This window comes from Heteronotia binoei, chromosome 5 (assembly GCF_032191835.1).
Source record: "Heteronotia binoei isolate CCM8104 ecotype False Entrance Well chromosome 5, APGP_CSIRO_Hbin_v1, whole genome shotgun sequence".
Classification (NCBI taxonomy): Eukaryota; Metazoa; Chordata; class Lepidosauria; order Squamata; family Gekkonidae; genus Heteronotia; species Heteronotia binoei.
In genome coordinates this window covers 154843682-154857599 of record NC_083227.1, presented here as the reverse complement: position 1 = coordinate 154857599, position 13918 = coordinate 154843682, and the positions used below count along the sequence as shown (strand labels likewise).

General features: G+C 45.9%; 1 protein-coding gene across 1 annotated transcript in view; it reads left to right on the top strand.

The window, feature by feature from the left end:
• DOCK2 (dedicator of cytokinesis 2) overlaps window positions 1-13918 on the top strand; it is a 536841-nt gene that overhangs the window by 365152 nt on the left and 157771 nt on the right. The gene's annotated exons all lie outside the window — the stretch shown is intronic.

The window sequence follows — 13918 nt, the reverse complement described above, 5'->3', positions numbered from 1 at the left end:
GGCTTCTTTTGGTCCAGGGATGGACAATAGATTTTTCGTCCCTGAACGCAGTACTCTCTGGGGAATATGCGGAGAAAGGGGGTCCCACAGATAGACAGGTCCCTGACCATAAAGGGCTTTAAAGGTCAACACCAACACCTTGAAACAAACTCAGAACACAACAGGAAGCCAGTGCAGCTCTTTCAGAACTGGCTGAATGTGCTCCCATCGAGGGAGTCTCATTAACAGCCGCGCCGCTGTGTTATGCTCTAGCTGTAGTCTCCGGGTTAACGTCAAGGGTAGCCCCATGTAGAGAGCGTTACAGTGATCTATTCTTGAGGTGACCGTAGCATGGATCACCATTGCTAAGTCGTTGTGCTCCAGGAACAGGGCCAGCTGCTGTGCCCGCCGAAGGTGGAAAAAGGCAGATCTAACTGTGGCCGCTACCTGGGCCTCCATTGTAAGGGAGGACTCAAGGAGCATGCCCAAGCTCCTAACCTTAGGGGCTGGTATTAATGGCACCCCATCAAGAGCCGGCAGATGAACCCCTCCCCCCGGACCACCCCAGCTCAGATAGAGAACCTCCGTCTTTGTCGGATTCAATTTCAGTCGACTCAACCTGAGCCACGAAGCCACAGCTTGAAGGGCCAGGTCTAGATTTTCCAGGCTACATTCGGACTGGCAGCCCATCAATAGATAGAGCTGGGTGACATCTGCATATTGATGACAACCCAGTCCATACCTCCTGACAATCTGGGCAAGGGGGCGCATATAGATATTAAATAGCATTGGGGATAGGACTGCTCCCTGTGGCACCCCACAACTGAGAGAGTGCCTCTGGGATGCTTCCTCCCCTATCACCACCCTTTGTCCCCGATCTTGGAGAAAGGAGGTCAACCACTGTAAGGCGGACCCCTGAATCCCCACATCGGCAAGGCGGCTAGTCAGTAGCTGATGGTCAACCGTATCAAAAGCAGCTGACAGATCTAATAACAACAGCACCGCTGAGCCGCCCCAATCCCCGCATGAGGTCATCTATGAGAGCGACCAGAACCGTCTCGGTCCCGTGACCTGGTCGAAAGCCGGACTGGAATGGATCCAGTGCGGAAGTGTCCTCCAGGAATCCCTGTAGCTGAGTTGCCACTGCCTGCTCTATAACCTTACCCCAAAAGGGAAGGTTTGATACTGGCTGATAATTTGCCAATACGGCCGGATCTGCAGATGGTTTTTTTAAGAGGGGTCGGACCACTGCCTCTTTAAGAGGTGTGGGAAAGATCCCTTCTACTAGGGATCTGTTGACAATACCTTGTAGTGGGTCACGTAGCCACATCTGGCTAGCTTTTATAAGCCAGGATGGGCATGGATCCAACCTACAAGTTGTAGGGCGTACAGCCAAAAGGATCCTGTCGACTTCCTCCAGGCTGAGTGGGCTGAAAGAATCCAAAATTGGACCAGAAGACACGCTCGGTGCCCCAAGTTCTTTTACTGTATCAACTATGGTGGGAAGGTCGCGTCGGAGCGACGAGACCTTATCTGCGAAAAAACTCACAAAAGCTTCACAGCCTATTTCCAATTCTCTAATATTTTGTTTACCCTGTGATAGAGTTGTTAGTGACCGAATTATACTAAACAATTCTGGATGCAAAATAGGTCTTTTTTGCAGCCTGAACTGCCATCTCATAGGTCGGCATAAATGACCTATAGGATGTTCTCGTAGCTTCGTCGCGAGTATGTCGCCATCGTCTCTCTAGTCGTCTTAATCACTGTTTCATTGATCGCAACTCCATGGTATACCATGAAGCAGATCGTGAACAAGGATGAAGAGGACATCGGGGAGTGATCTCGTCGATGGCCATGGAGAGTTGGTTGTTCCAAATCTTTTGTCCCCTCTCACCTCTTCTGAGTGCAGCTCAGCAAGGATTGATGAAGCCACTGTGTGTGTGGGGGGGTGGCGGGCAAGGTGAGAAACCAGTGCTGCCACCATCACACAAAATGGATTCACATTTTTTCAAATGTTGACCTTGAAGGGGGTTGGCAAGAGCAGGTACATGGAAATGTGGTTTGCTGATGAAGGGACAGAGCCAGCAGGGGAGAAAGGAGGGCTGCCGCATGGATTGGGAGTCAACTGGGCTGTCTTGTGCATGGCACTCTGAGGGGAAATATGTCCTGGCCTCAGACGTGAATGGAGGAGCAAAGCAAAAATGGGACACCACTGTTGCTGCCACACATCTGAACAGCTGTGAATCTGGGAAGCATAGTGAGTGTCTGGGTGGGTGGGGGATGGCAACTTCCCTTCTCCCCCTCACCTTCTCAGCCTGTGGGGGGAAAGGGGTTGTGGTGGGACAAAAAATGCCCCCTGAAGGTTTCAGAAACAGTCTCTCTGTCAGGCCTTCCCTTCAGCCCCATCGCTTCTGTGGGAAACACAGGATGGATGAGACTCAGGATGGATGATCTGGGAGAGCCAGGTTCAGACCTCTTGCTCCTTCTGAGTCAGGATCCTGTCATCTGGGTCACCTGGTTCTTGTTTGCCCAGCCTGGCCCACCTAAAAAGGTCATTGGTGGTGGTAGAGATGAGGCAGTAAAAGGAGAAGTGTGCCTCCTGGAGATCCTCAGAGGTAGGATGGGGGGAGAGAGGAAATAAAGAGCAAGAGAGTTTCAGGGTGGTGCTGAAAAGCTGTCTTACTTACTTGCAAGGAAGACAACTTGTCTCCTAAAAGTGCTATATATGCAAAAAGTAACAAATGTGTTGGGAAATGTAAGATATCCCCTCTTTTATGATATCCCTTGGAAAAAAGCTACTCTTGCATATGATTAGATAAATTTATTGGGGCTTTTGTGGGTTGCCCAATAAAACAATTGCTTTTGTTAGTATTTTGAGTAAAAAAAAAATATTGTTAACTGGATTTGCCTGTATCCTTTATAAAGTCCCTATCTCGGGGACTTGGCTTTGCATTTTGTGGCACACATGGCTCAGCTCAACCAAATGATATTTATGTCAGGACTGGGCCTTGTTAACAAATGAGTTTGACTCCTCTGGTGTAAACACTGTGCAGAATTAGGGTTTGTAGAATCTTTCGGGCTCAAGTGCCGTGTTCTACTGGAGAAAGTTTTTCTTCCAGACATTTTGTTCTCAGCTGCGGAGAACATCCTCAGTGGCGTTGCAGCCGGAGCAGGCTCTCTGACCTTCTTGGCTGCTGTGCATTGAGTGAGGCCGGGGCTGCTGGAGAGCTGCTATTTCTAGGCTGGAGGGGGTGTGGTGAGAGGGCAATTGGTTTGTGAATGTACCCATTGTTTGGTGGGGCTTCCTGGAAGGGTGGTGATAAGGAAACTGGCTGTGGAATGTGACCATTGTTCTGTGTTGATTGCTGGGAGGGTTGGAAGGGGTGTGAAGATAAGGAAGTTGGTTGTTGATTGTGTGCAGAATATTTCCTTTCCTAGAGCTTGACCCTATAGTGGAATAGGTTTCATTTGAACTTAATGCTGTGAAGGTGCTTCCTTAACTGCTCTCCATCATCAAAGTGATGGATCAAGTAAAGATTGACTTTGTTGAGGCATTTGAACTATGGTAACATTCTTCATCAAACTATGAAATTCCTCGGGTCAAATTGAGTGTTGTGAACAGATCATAACTCATTGTCTATTACTGTTCATAGAAGAGTTACTTTGAACGGTCCTCTCCTGACCTATTTAGCTTGATGTTTCAGTTTGAGGTCTGGCAGCCCCATAGCTGCCAGAGAATTTTCAGTTGGGGGCATGTACCCCAACGTGTACCCCTTACTGTCTACAGAACTTCTGACATTCTTGGTCCTGCTCCACTGGCATCGCACTGCTTGAGCTGACAGGAAAAGAAAAGAGGTTGAGCCAGCCTCAACTGACCATCTGCCAGGCTCTTCTTATCTCTCTCTGTCCTGGTGCAGAGGAGGAAGGCAGGCAGGGCAGCGGGCGAGCTCAACAGACTGGCCTTGTCTACACGGCACCACTAGTTGACTTCCACTTTTTGCTCTCTCATGAATGGGGCAAAGCTGAAAGAGGTTAAGAGAATGCCTCCCCCATCCAGTGTCTCACTGTACCTGCACCAGCTCAGCCACACCAGGTCACATGAGGCTGCCAGGGTGGCAGGGGAGGAACTCATTGCTGGTACCTTGGGTCATGTGAGCTGAGGTAGGTAGGCAGGGCCTTTTGCAGCCTTGCCCCATTCATGAGAGGACAGCACTGCATGCCTCAGGCGTCCTCCCCCTCCCAGCCAACCATGAGGCACATAGGCTGGCTGTGATACACTGTTGGCAAGTGTGGTCATTGCTGGTTGCCCTAGGCTCTCTCTACCTCCCAGGAGAGGGGGTGCTGGGAGAAGAGGGACAGGGCACTTTAAAGAGGGGGCATCACTATGGGCTTTCATCTAGGGATGGGAATGAACTGGGAAAATGGAGGTTTGTCCCAATTTGTAATTTGTGGGGTCTCATGAACCACATGCCTTCATCAACCTTCCTGTTTACCAAACCAGTTAGTGGTTTGTGAGGTTTGTGAACATGGATTCTGGGGGTGGTTAACCGTTCCCCTCTGGCCCGAGAGGCAATCCCCCTCCCTCTGGTGATTGAATTTTGAGAGATGGTCCACCACACTCCCCCTGGGAGGCAGTCACTCAGTTGTGAAGTTAGATTCTGTGGTTGGCCAACCCATCTCCTCTTGCCTGGGAAGTGGTCACCTGCCTGCCTTGCCCCGGTGACAAGATTTTGAGGTGCCCTGCGACACACACTCTAAGCCAAATTGCCCTCAATGAGAGGTTGGGGAATTTAAAAGGTGGGCAATTATGGCTCAGCAGGATACAGAACCTATATATACAGGAGATGACCTCCCTCTTAAATGATGAGAAGACTAATTAAAATAAAATAATTGGATTTTATTAGAAAAATAGAACACACATACAAGACAATAAAATCATACAACAATCACACAGACCTAGCAAAATAGACATGAAATTGATAGGGGTAACACAGAGATAAAACACAGATAAGGGGATATTGTACCTATCATCATCTTCATCTGAAGCCTAATAGCAACAAAAAGGGAATGGGGTAGCAAGACACAGCCAGCTTATCCTGTTATTGGTGACCCGAAACTGATCAGGTTTAGGGGGTGGATTTAGACAGTGGAGTGGGGTAACAAACTGAAGCACACAAGAGGAAAGGTGTGCTTGACCTTTTAAAGACTACCTGACATTCTCAGGGGGAGCAGGTCAGGTGGGCTATGACACAGGGTCACATGGGGTATGACATGTGGACAGTGGGATGCTCCAGGATGGCATTTGGAAAGTGATTAAGGGAGGTGGGATTAACATTCCTAGATAAGGTTATCTAAAAGGGTCAATGTAGAGCCTAACTATTATCCTAAAGTGACACCCAACAAATACAATGGTAATGGTCTCCTCTTCTGGAATATCTATTGTATTTAACACATCTGGTATTACACAGTTCTTTGTTTAACGCCTGGCTTAGGATGTCTGGCAGGATGCAGCTTACAGCGAACTTGATGGGTTTATGCAAAGTCCGACGTACACCCTGTGTACGTGGGTCTCCCGCTTTGCTCCTATGGCTTCCCAAAGGGACAGGAGGGTGACAGCTGCTGTTGTTAGCCCGAGTAGTGGCTTCCCTTGCATCAGAAGGCTGGAATAGCAAGGCAGGAGCAGCTATGTTGAAACCGTGAAGCTGGACAGCTCAGGACAGGCGCGCTTTCTGTCTGTACCGTAGCTGGGACTGGAACGCGATGTTGGCTGGGAATCCATGTAGCCGGGCTGGTATCCAGGCTGTGTGATGGCTGTTTGGATGATAGAAACAGTTGGCATAGGCCAGGCAAGGCCTATGTCCAACACCGATGTTTGAGAGTTCTGCATGCTTAAAGCAACCTGCCCGCTAAGCCAGAGATCACAATGTCTGTTTATAGAATTGGAGGGGACCTTTGCACACCGGGTGATCTCCTTGGCCCTCAGAGGAGATCACCCGGTCAAGAAGATGGATTTTGGGGGTGATCAACCCATCCTCAACCCACCCACTTCACCCTGGTAGCATAGTTTGGGGGGTTGGTCCACCACGCTGGGTGTGGGCTCACATTCAGCTGGTGCTATGCAGACTGCACAGTCTGCTGATAGAGTTCTGAATTTGGTTCAAGGTGTTGGTTTTAACTGTTAAGGTCCTGAGCAGCCAGGGACCAACATACCTGTGGGACTGCCGCTCCCCATATGTACCCTGACAGACCTTATGATCAGCTGCCCAACATCTGCTGGTAATTTGTCCATCCTCAACTAGAGCAAGGGCCTTTTTGGTCCCGGCACTAACCTGGTGGAATCAGCTCCCCATAGAGATCAGGGCCCTGCAGGACCCGTTACAGTTCCACAGGGCCTGTAAAACAGAACAGTTCTGCCAGGCTTTTAACTGAGGCAGCAGACATCTAATATGGTTGGCCCCTCTTGCTCTGGCCGTCTGTTAAACTATGGGCATAATCTCCCAGGAAATGTTGATGTCTGGCTCTAATGATGTAAAATCCCACTGATCAGACCTGATTGATTACAACTTGAAGTGGGTCCAGGATAATGTGACGCCATCTAAATGTTTTCGTACTGTAGGTTTTAACTGATGTGATTTTAGTTTTCAAATAGGGTCGTATGGCCTCTTATGTTGAGATCTACCCTGAGCCTGCTTCGGTGAGGAGGGTGGAATAGAAATTGAATAAATAAAGAATAAAGAATTGCCATTTGCTGGAGGAAGGGTGAAAGCGGGGAAAGGTTGGTTCTCTTATCCCTGCCTGCAGGTCTTCCCATGGGTTGACCATTGATGAAACAGGATGTTGGACTAATATAACAACCCTTGAGGACTCTTCTTTTGTTCTTCATAAAGATTAGGGGGGGGGGGGTGTTCAGTGTGAAGTCTTAACTGGAAGAACCTCCTGCTTAATTGGAAGAATTTCCAGCATCAAAAGGGCAAAATAAAAATGAGAGGAGCTAAACCGACTGTGTTAACTAACCCTGACGTGGATGTTTACCGGCCATACCCTGAGGGAGACTTAACATTTATTTTAGCCCATTGAGTAGTCCAGAATTGCCTGTATATGCATACATTTATTTTTCTCCCCCTCCCCCTCCCTTGTCTGGATCTATATGTAACATAGTCAGAAATTAGAATGCTCTTGTCATAGGGATTGAGCAGCCAAAAGAAAACCTCTCAGGAGAGAATAAGCCTTGCTCATTCTTGACACTTGGCAATACTCAAAAGAGCAAGCGCCATATACCTTGTCAGTTTGAAAATGGTGGGCAATGATCCTTTGAATGTCTTAATAGCCTTCTGAACTTCCTCTTTCTCTCTGCCACTTCACTCACCAGCTCTGCTTCAGTCGTTTCCGCCACGTCGCTTGTCTTATGCCACTTAGCTGAAAAGCAACTGCCAATCTGAGATCTATCTTCCCTTTCTAAAAACACTACTCCTGGTGTACTGGTCAGCAACAGCCTGCCACCAAAAACAGGGAAATCCCACTTGATTCTGTGATGCTGTCATTCATCTCCCCCTCCCCCTGCACAAGAGATGCTCAAACAAGTCCCCGCTGAGATGCAGAGAAGCTGCCATTCTCGTAATTGAGATGCCAAACAGGGCTATGTGTTTCTGGGCTATGTTTCTGTCCGTCAGTCTATTCTCAACTAGTTTTGTGTGAGAAATCCTGAAGATATTACCCACTCTACCCTCTCCCAGAGGACATGTTGACTGTAACAAGGAGACTTTTGTATCACAATTTCTCCTATGTTCCCTGACACTTCTCCCCATTTGGAGTACTTGTCTGTACAGGTTATTAGTCTAGATAACGGCTTTTTAATACTTCCATGACTTAACAGTCCTTTTCATCTCAGACTTCTCAATTGCTTTGTGCAGCTAGAACTTGTCAGCTTCTACATTATTAACAAACGCAGTATTTTTTAATTCTACAGAGCAATGAAAACACATTGATCTGGGCTTGGATCGTGTTCCTTTGGGACAGCTTCTTATTTACATTGCATCAGTTGCTGACATTAGCAATTCATGGGTCAGGTTACTTTTTTCTGTATGCGCTGCTCCTTTACAGACTCATAACTCTGGCTTGCAAATTTAATAACAGACAATCAAAAAAGACTCTTTATTGTTAAAAAGTTTACCGCTTTTTAAAATACTGCTAAGTAATGGTGAGGAAAAACAAAATATTACAGAAACATCAATCTCTTTTGTATAACTTAGTAAGACCAGATGCTAAATACATTTGGTACTGTTTGTATTCTTTTGCTGAAATTCCTCTTTGCCAATGAAAGGCAGTTTGCTCTTTCTTTTGAGGGTGAATTGTTGGCGCTGCAGAGAATTCTGCTTTATAGCATCTCTTTTTAGGTTATTATTTGAAGATGTTTTATGGTCCTTTTGTATTTAAAAATTCAGTATGGAGGTGCAATTTGAACTTGTCAGAAGACTTGAATAGCCTCACAATTTTTGATTTGCACGTGTATAGGCAGGTGGGGAACTGTCTCTCAAGTGAGAATTCACACTAGAACAAGTACTCAGGTGTTTCCCGCAGGGCTAATTATCCAAAACACGGAGACCCAAAGTAGTCAGCAGATATTTTGTTGGATTTAAAGCTATAACAAGTAATTTTTTTTCCCAACGGAGAGCTTTTCTTGTTCCTTTAATTAAGAGATTCCATTTATAAGCGATCTACAAACCTATATACTGGACTTCAGTGTAGTTTGCAGTAATGCCTGTTTGTGAAAGCATAATATCATCTCCGTCTGTCCCCTGTGATTTTCTTGCTTTCATTTTTTATGCTGCATGGTAAAATGTTGGGCAGTGGTAAGCAGTTTGTGTTACAAGTTTCCTGTGGTGCACACAAATCTAAAAACAAAATGTGTGCTATTGGAGAAGGCATGGAGAGCAGTTTATGCTGACGAACGGATACTTCTGGTCATGCGTTTTGAGGGGGCACAATGCAGTCTTTCTTCTCAAAAGGTGAAGACTTCAGTGGTGGAAGCGGTTTGAATGCATGTGCTCTGACTTTAAACCTATGTCTTTGGGGCAAACCAATGAAATACTGAGCGATCAGGGATTAGATGCCAGCTTATTTTTGTTTCGTTTTGTGAATAGCAGCTGAAAGAGCTCCCAGGTTTGATTATACCCATAGCATATGGGATCCATGAAGCTGAGACACAGCTCTCCAACATCCCATTTTACGATCCCTGTCCTCAGAGACTACTGAGGTATACCAAATAAATAAACCAATGAAGAAATTTTGCACGTATGTATAGGAACAAATTTGCATGGGTATATTGTAAAATAGAAGCCTCAACCAAGAACCTACAGTTTACAAAATACACGAACCCAGGAACCTGACACACTCAGGCATGGGTACTTTAATTGTTTTGGGCATTAACACAGTCAAAATATGAATGTCTATCTGTATACATGCTCTACACCAGGGATGTCGGACTCATAAAGGATAGATCTGACATAAATTAGACCTTGTTGGGCCGGGCCATTTGGGTCATACAATGTAATGCCAGGTAGCAGAGATATAAACTTTATAAAGGACACAGACAAGTACAAAGATTTTTTAAGAGCTTAAAATAAGACATGGTTATAATATTAGCACTTGTTGGTCTTAAAGGTGCTTTCTTTGTATTTCGCCCTTTCAATCCAGGCTCTTTCAGTTGCACAGCAGAGCTACTGAGCCAAGCCTCTCTTCCTTTTGTTGGCTGAGGCTCCTCCTCCTGGTCCCCTGAGGAAGGAAGGAAAGAGCCGGAGCTTCCTCTGAAGCAAGCTCTCTCTTCCCCCTCTTCCTCCCCAAGGGAGGAGCCTCAGCCAATGGAGAAATAGAGACTATGCTCTGTAGCTCCTGTGCCGTTGAGCAAACCTGGCAAAGGAAGCTGTGATGCAGAAGGAAGCAAGAGAGAGGGAGAAGGAAGCAGATGACATCCAGATGCTTGGGGGCCTGATAGGAGCCCTCTGGGGGCCTGATTCGTTCCCCAAGCCACATATTTGACACCCCTGCTCTACACTGTCTTATTACCCCATGTCACATTCACCTTCTTGGTTCTCAGTTGAAGTTTGCTGAGAACCATACGGCTCTGGCTTAAAAAAAAAAAAATCCATTCCGTTCTTATACTTAGCTAGCTGGTAGAGTGCCAGTAATCTGGTAGATAGCTGCTATAAACAAGAGAACTTTTCTTCCATGTTTTATGTTTTCATCCTGGCTTCTTTGTATACTACAAGTAGTGGGGTCATGTGAGTGAACCAGAGGCTTTGGGTGCTTCTGTTCCATCCCCCTTTCTCTGTTTCTTCCTCCTTCTCCATCAGCTCTGCTAGATTTACCAGTGCCTTTAGTTATTTATGAGATACTACTGATCTCCCGAGGAAACAATAAATTGATAGTCTGCCATAGACTACTGTCGCGCCCCTCCTGGTCCGGGGCCCCCACCCCTTGTGCTGCCATTGCCTTGCGATCCCTTCCGGTGTGACCAGGAGGTCTCAGAGTAGGGTGGTGGGCCAGGTTACTGCCTCCCCCGTTCCCCTGGTAAGTGTGGGGGCCGGGGGTTCTTGGTTTGCAGGGCCAGGCTGGCCCAGGGGGTGTGCCCGCAGATCGACGGGCCCGTGGCAGTTTGGGGGAGTGCGGATGGAGCCGGCGACAGTCCCAGTAGGACGTGGGATGTAGGTTCAGGAGTGTATAAAATAGATCCCGTGCAAGCTGGAGACATCAAACTTGCTTCCCCTGATGCTCACCTGCTTGCCCCTCCAAGTTATGTGCCGCTTGAACTTATTGGATCTGAGTTATGGCCCCTCAAATAAGATGCCGCCAGGAAAGTGCTTTTCAGGGAAATGTCAGGTACAGGTTCAAAAGTGTATAGACTGAATCTCTTGCAAGCTACATATGCCAAATTCACAGGCTGGAGTATGTCACCCCTCTGTTGCTTTGAGGTGTAGTAAACACTGGAGACAGACTGTTTGGAAATGTATCCATTCATGAACTGCTATGAACTGCTGGAAAATTTGTGCTGCTTGACCTGCCACACACTTCAGTTCGAGTGCCATGACCCAGTCAGAATCCATCACAAAGTTTAGTTCATGAGCTGGTTCATGCTCATCCCTATTCATGGCCCTAGTATATATCAACATATTCATGCTGACTTAAGGAAGCATTTCTTAATCTCCATCTCCAAAATCTCTGCTCCACGAAGAAGAAGACTGCAGATTTATACCCCGCCCTTCTCTGTGAATCAGAGACTCAGAGTGGCTTACAATCTCCTATATCTTCTCCCCCCACAACAGACACTCTGTGAGGTGGGTGGGCCTTAAGATACAATGAAGTGTATGAGAAGAACAAGTTTGAAATAGTCTACAAGGATATTCTACAAGTTCAATCTCTTTATCAGTCTGAATTAGTCCACAAAACTGGTTTATTTTCTGGATGCTATATGCTATACAACTGCTGAGAAAACACTGGTTGAACTGTGACAGGGAATTCATTTGGTGATAATTGAAACAGCAGCTGAACATATACTATACAAGCAGCCAGAGAAAAAGCGCAAGTGGCTCTTGGATGGAACCCTAAAAATAGCAGAGCAAAGAAAAGCAGCCAAAGCAGCAGGAAAATGGAAAGAACCAAGAATCCTATGAAGAAAAGTTAAAACTCTTGGGGCTCTTTAGCTTAGAGAAACGTCGACTCTGGGGTGACTTGATAGAGGATATATATATATATATATATATATATATATATATATATATATATATATATATATATATATATATATATATATATATATATATGTATAATTGGCCACTGTGTGATACATAGTGTTGGACTGGATGTGCCGTTGGCCTGATCCATCATGGCTTCTCTTATGTTCTTATTTGACACAGTGTTGGACTGGATGGGCCATTGGCCTGATCCAACATGGCTTCTCTTATGTTCTTATGTGACACAGAGTGTTGGACTGGATGGGCCACTGGCCTGATCCATCATGGCTTCTCTTATGTTCTTATTTGACACAGTGTTGGACTGGATGGGCCACTGGCCTGATCCAACATGGCTTCTCTTATGTTCTTATGTGACACAGAGTGTTGGACTGGATGGGCCACTGGCCTGATCCAACAGGGCTTCTCTTATGTTCTTATGTGACACAGAGTGTTGGACTGGATGGGCCATTGGCCTGATCCATCATGGCTTCTCTTATATTCTCATGTTCTTAAGAAGACGGAATGGGGATTTCCAGAGGGCAGCAAGGAAAGATAATGAAGTTTACTGGGATAAGTGCTGCAAACAACTAGAAGAGGGCAGCCTGGAGGGCCACACCAAGCATGCATTTATGCAAATCAAAAAGATTCAGACACCATTTACTGCTTGTAAAGACATCATCAAAAGCAAGCAAGAGAAAGAACTGTCCAACCGACAAGATATCAAAATCAGATGGTGAAAATACACAGAAAAACTGTTGGCTGGTAGCTAAGAAACCCAGCCTCAGGATGTCAAGGAAAGGAAAGTTTAAAAGAACCCGCCATTTTTGAGGAAGTGATCATGTGGGAATGAGCCAACTACCAAACAACTAGGCCCCAGCTGTTGACATCATCTCCATGGAGTTGCTGAGACCACCCACAATCATCAGAATCCTGTGTCAGAAAATTTGGGGAACCAATATGTGATCGAGGGACTGGAAACGCTCAGTGTTCATTCCACTACCCAAAAAAGGAGACTAAAGAAACTGCTCCAGTTACAACACAATCGCTCTCATCCCTCACATTAGCAAAATAATGCTTAAAATTATACAACAATGCCTGGCACCAACCATTGAAAAGGAATTATCAGATGTCCAAGCTGACTTCCAAAGGGGGCATGGCACTCATAACAAATCTGCGCTAGATTATGGAGAAATCTCTTGAATATGGGGAGGGGCGGTGGCTCAGTGGTAGAGCATCTGCTTGGGAAGCAGAAGGTCCCAGGTTCAATCCCTGGCATCTCCAAAAAAGGGTCCAGGCAAATAGGTGTGAAAAACCTCAGCTTGAGACCCTGGAGAGCTGCTGCCAGTCTGAGAAGACAATACTGACTTTGATGGACTGAGGGTCTGATTCAGTATACGGCAGCTTCATATGTTCAATATCAAAATATTATCATTGGTAACAAGAAAGCCTTTGACTGTATTGATCATGACGAGCTGTGGGGAACCCAACAATACCTGGGGATGCCAGCACATCTGGTCAAGTTGATACAATCATTGCACACAAACCAGAAAGCCGCATTGCAAAATGCTAGTTGGTTCAAGACAGATTGGAAATACTGATTGGTTCAAGATAGACAAAGGAGTTGCATTCTTTGGCAAGGTTGCATTCTTTCACGTTTCCTATTAACATGTGTGCCAAAACAATCACGAGGAAGTTAGAGCTGGAAGAGTCAAAAATCAGAGTAAAGACTGGAGGAAGGAATATCAACAGCCTTCAATACGCTGACGACACAACCCTTCTCTTGTGAATTAAAGAAAGCCTGGACTATCCGATCAAGAAAATCAAACAAGAAAGCGAGAAGTTTGGCCTCTTCCTAAACATCAAAAAGGCCAAGATCATGACCACCAAGAAGAACAGAGACATCAAAATAATAGCTGAGAATGAAGAGATTGAATGTGTGGAAGAATTCACTTTTTAAAGATTACTGATCAAGCAAAGTGGCGAATGCAGTTCAGACATAAAACGTCAACTCATGCTGGGTCGCACAGCAACGATGAACATGAACTGAATATATGGAAGAGCAGGGATATCAGCCTAGCAACCAAATGCAGATTAGTCTGTGCTGTTGCGTTCCCAGTAGCTGAGGACGCTTATTCCAGAGGGTTTGAACAATGGGTGGGACTTATCATGCTTCCTATAAATAGAATAAAAGAGATATTCAGTAAACGTGTGAT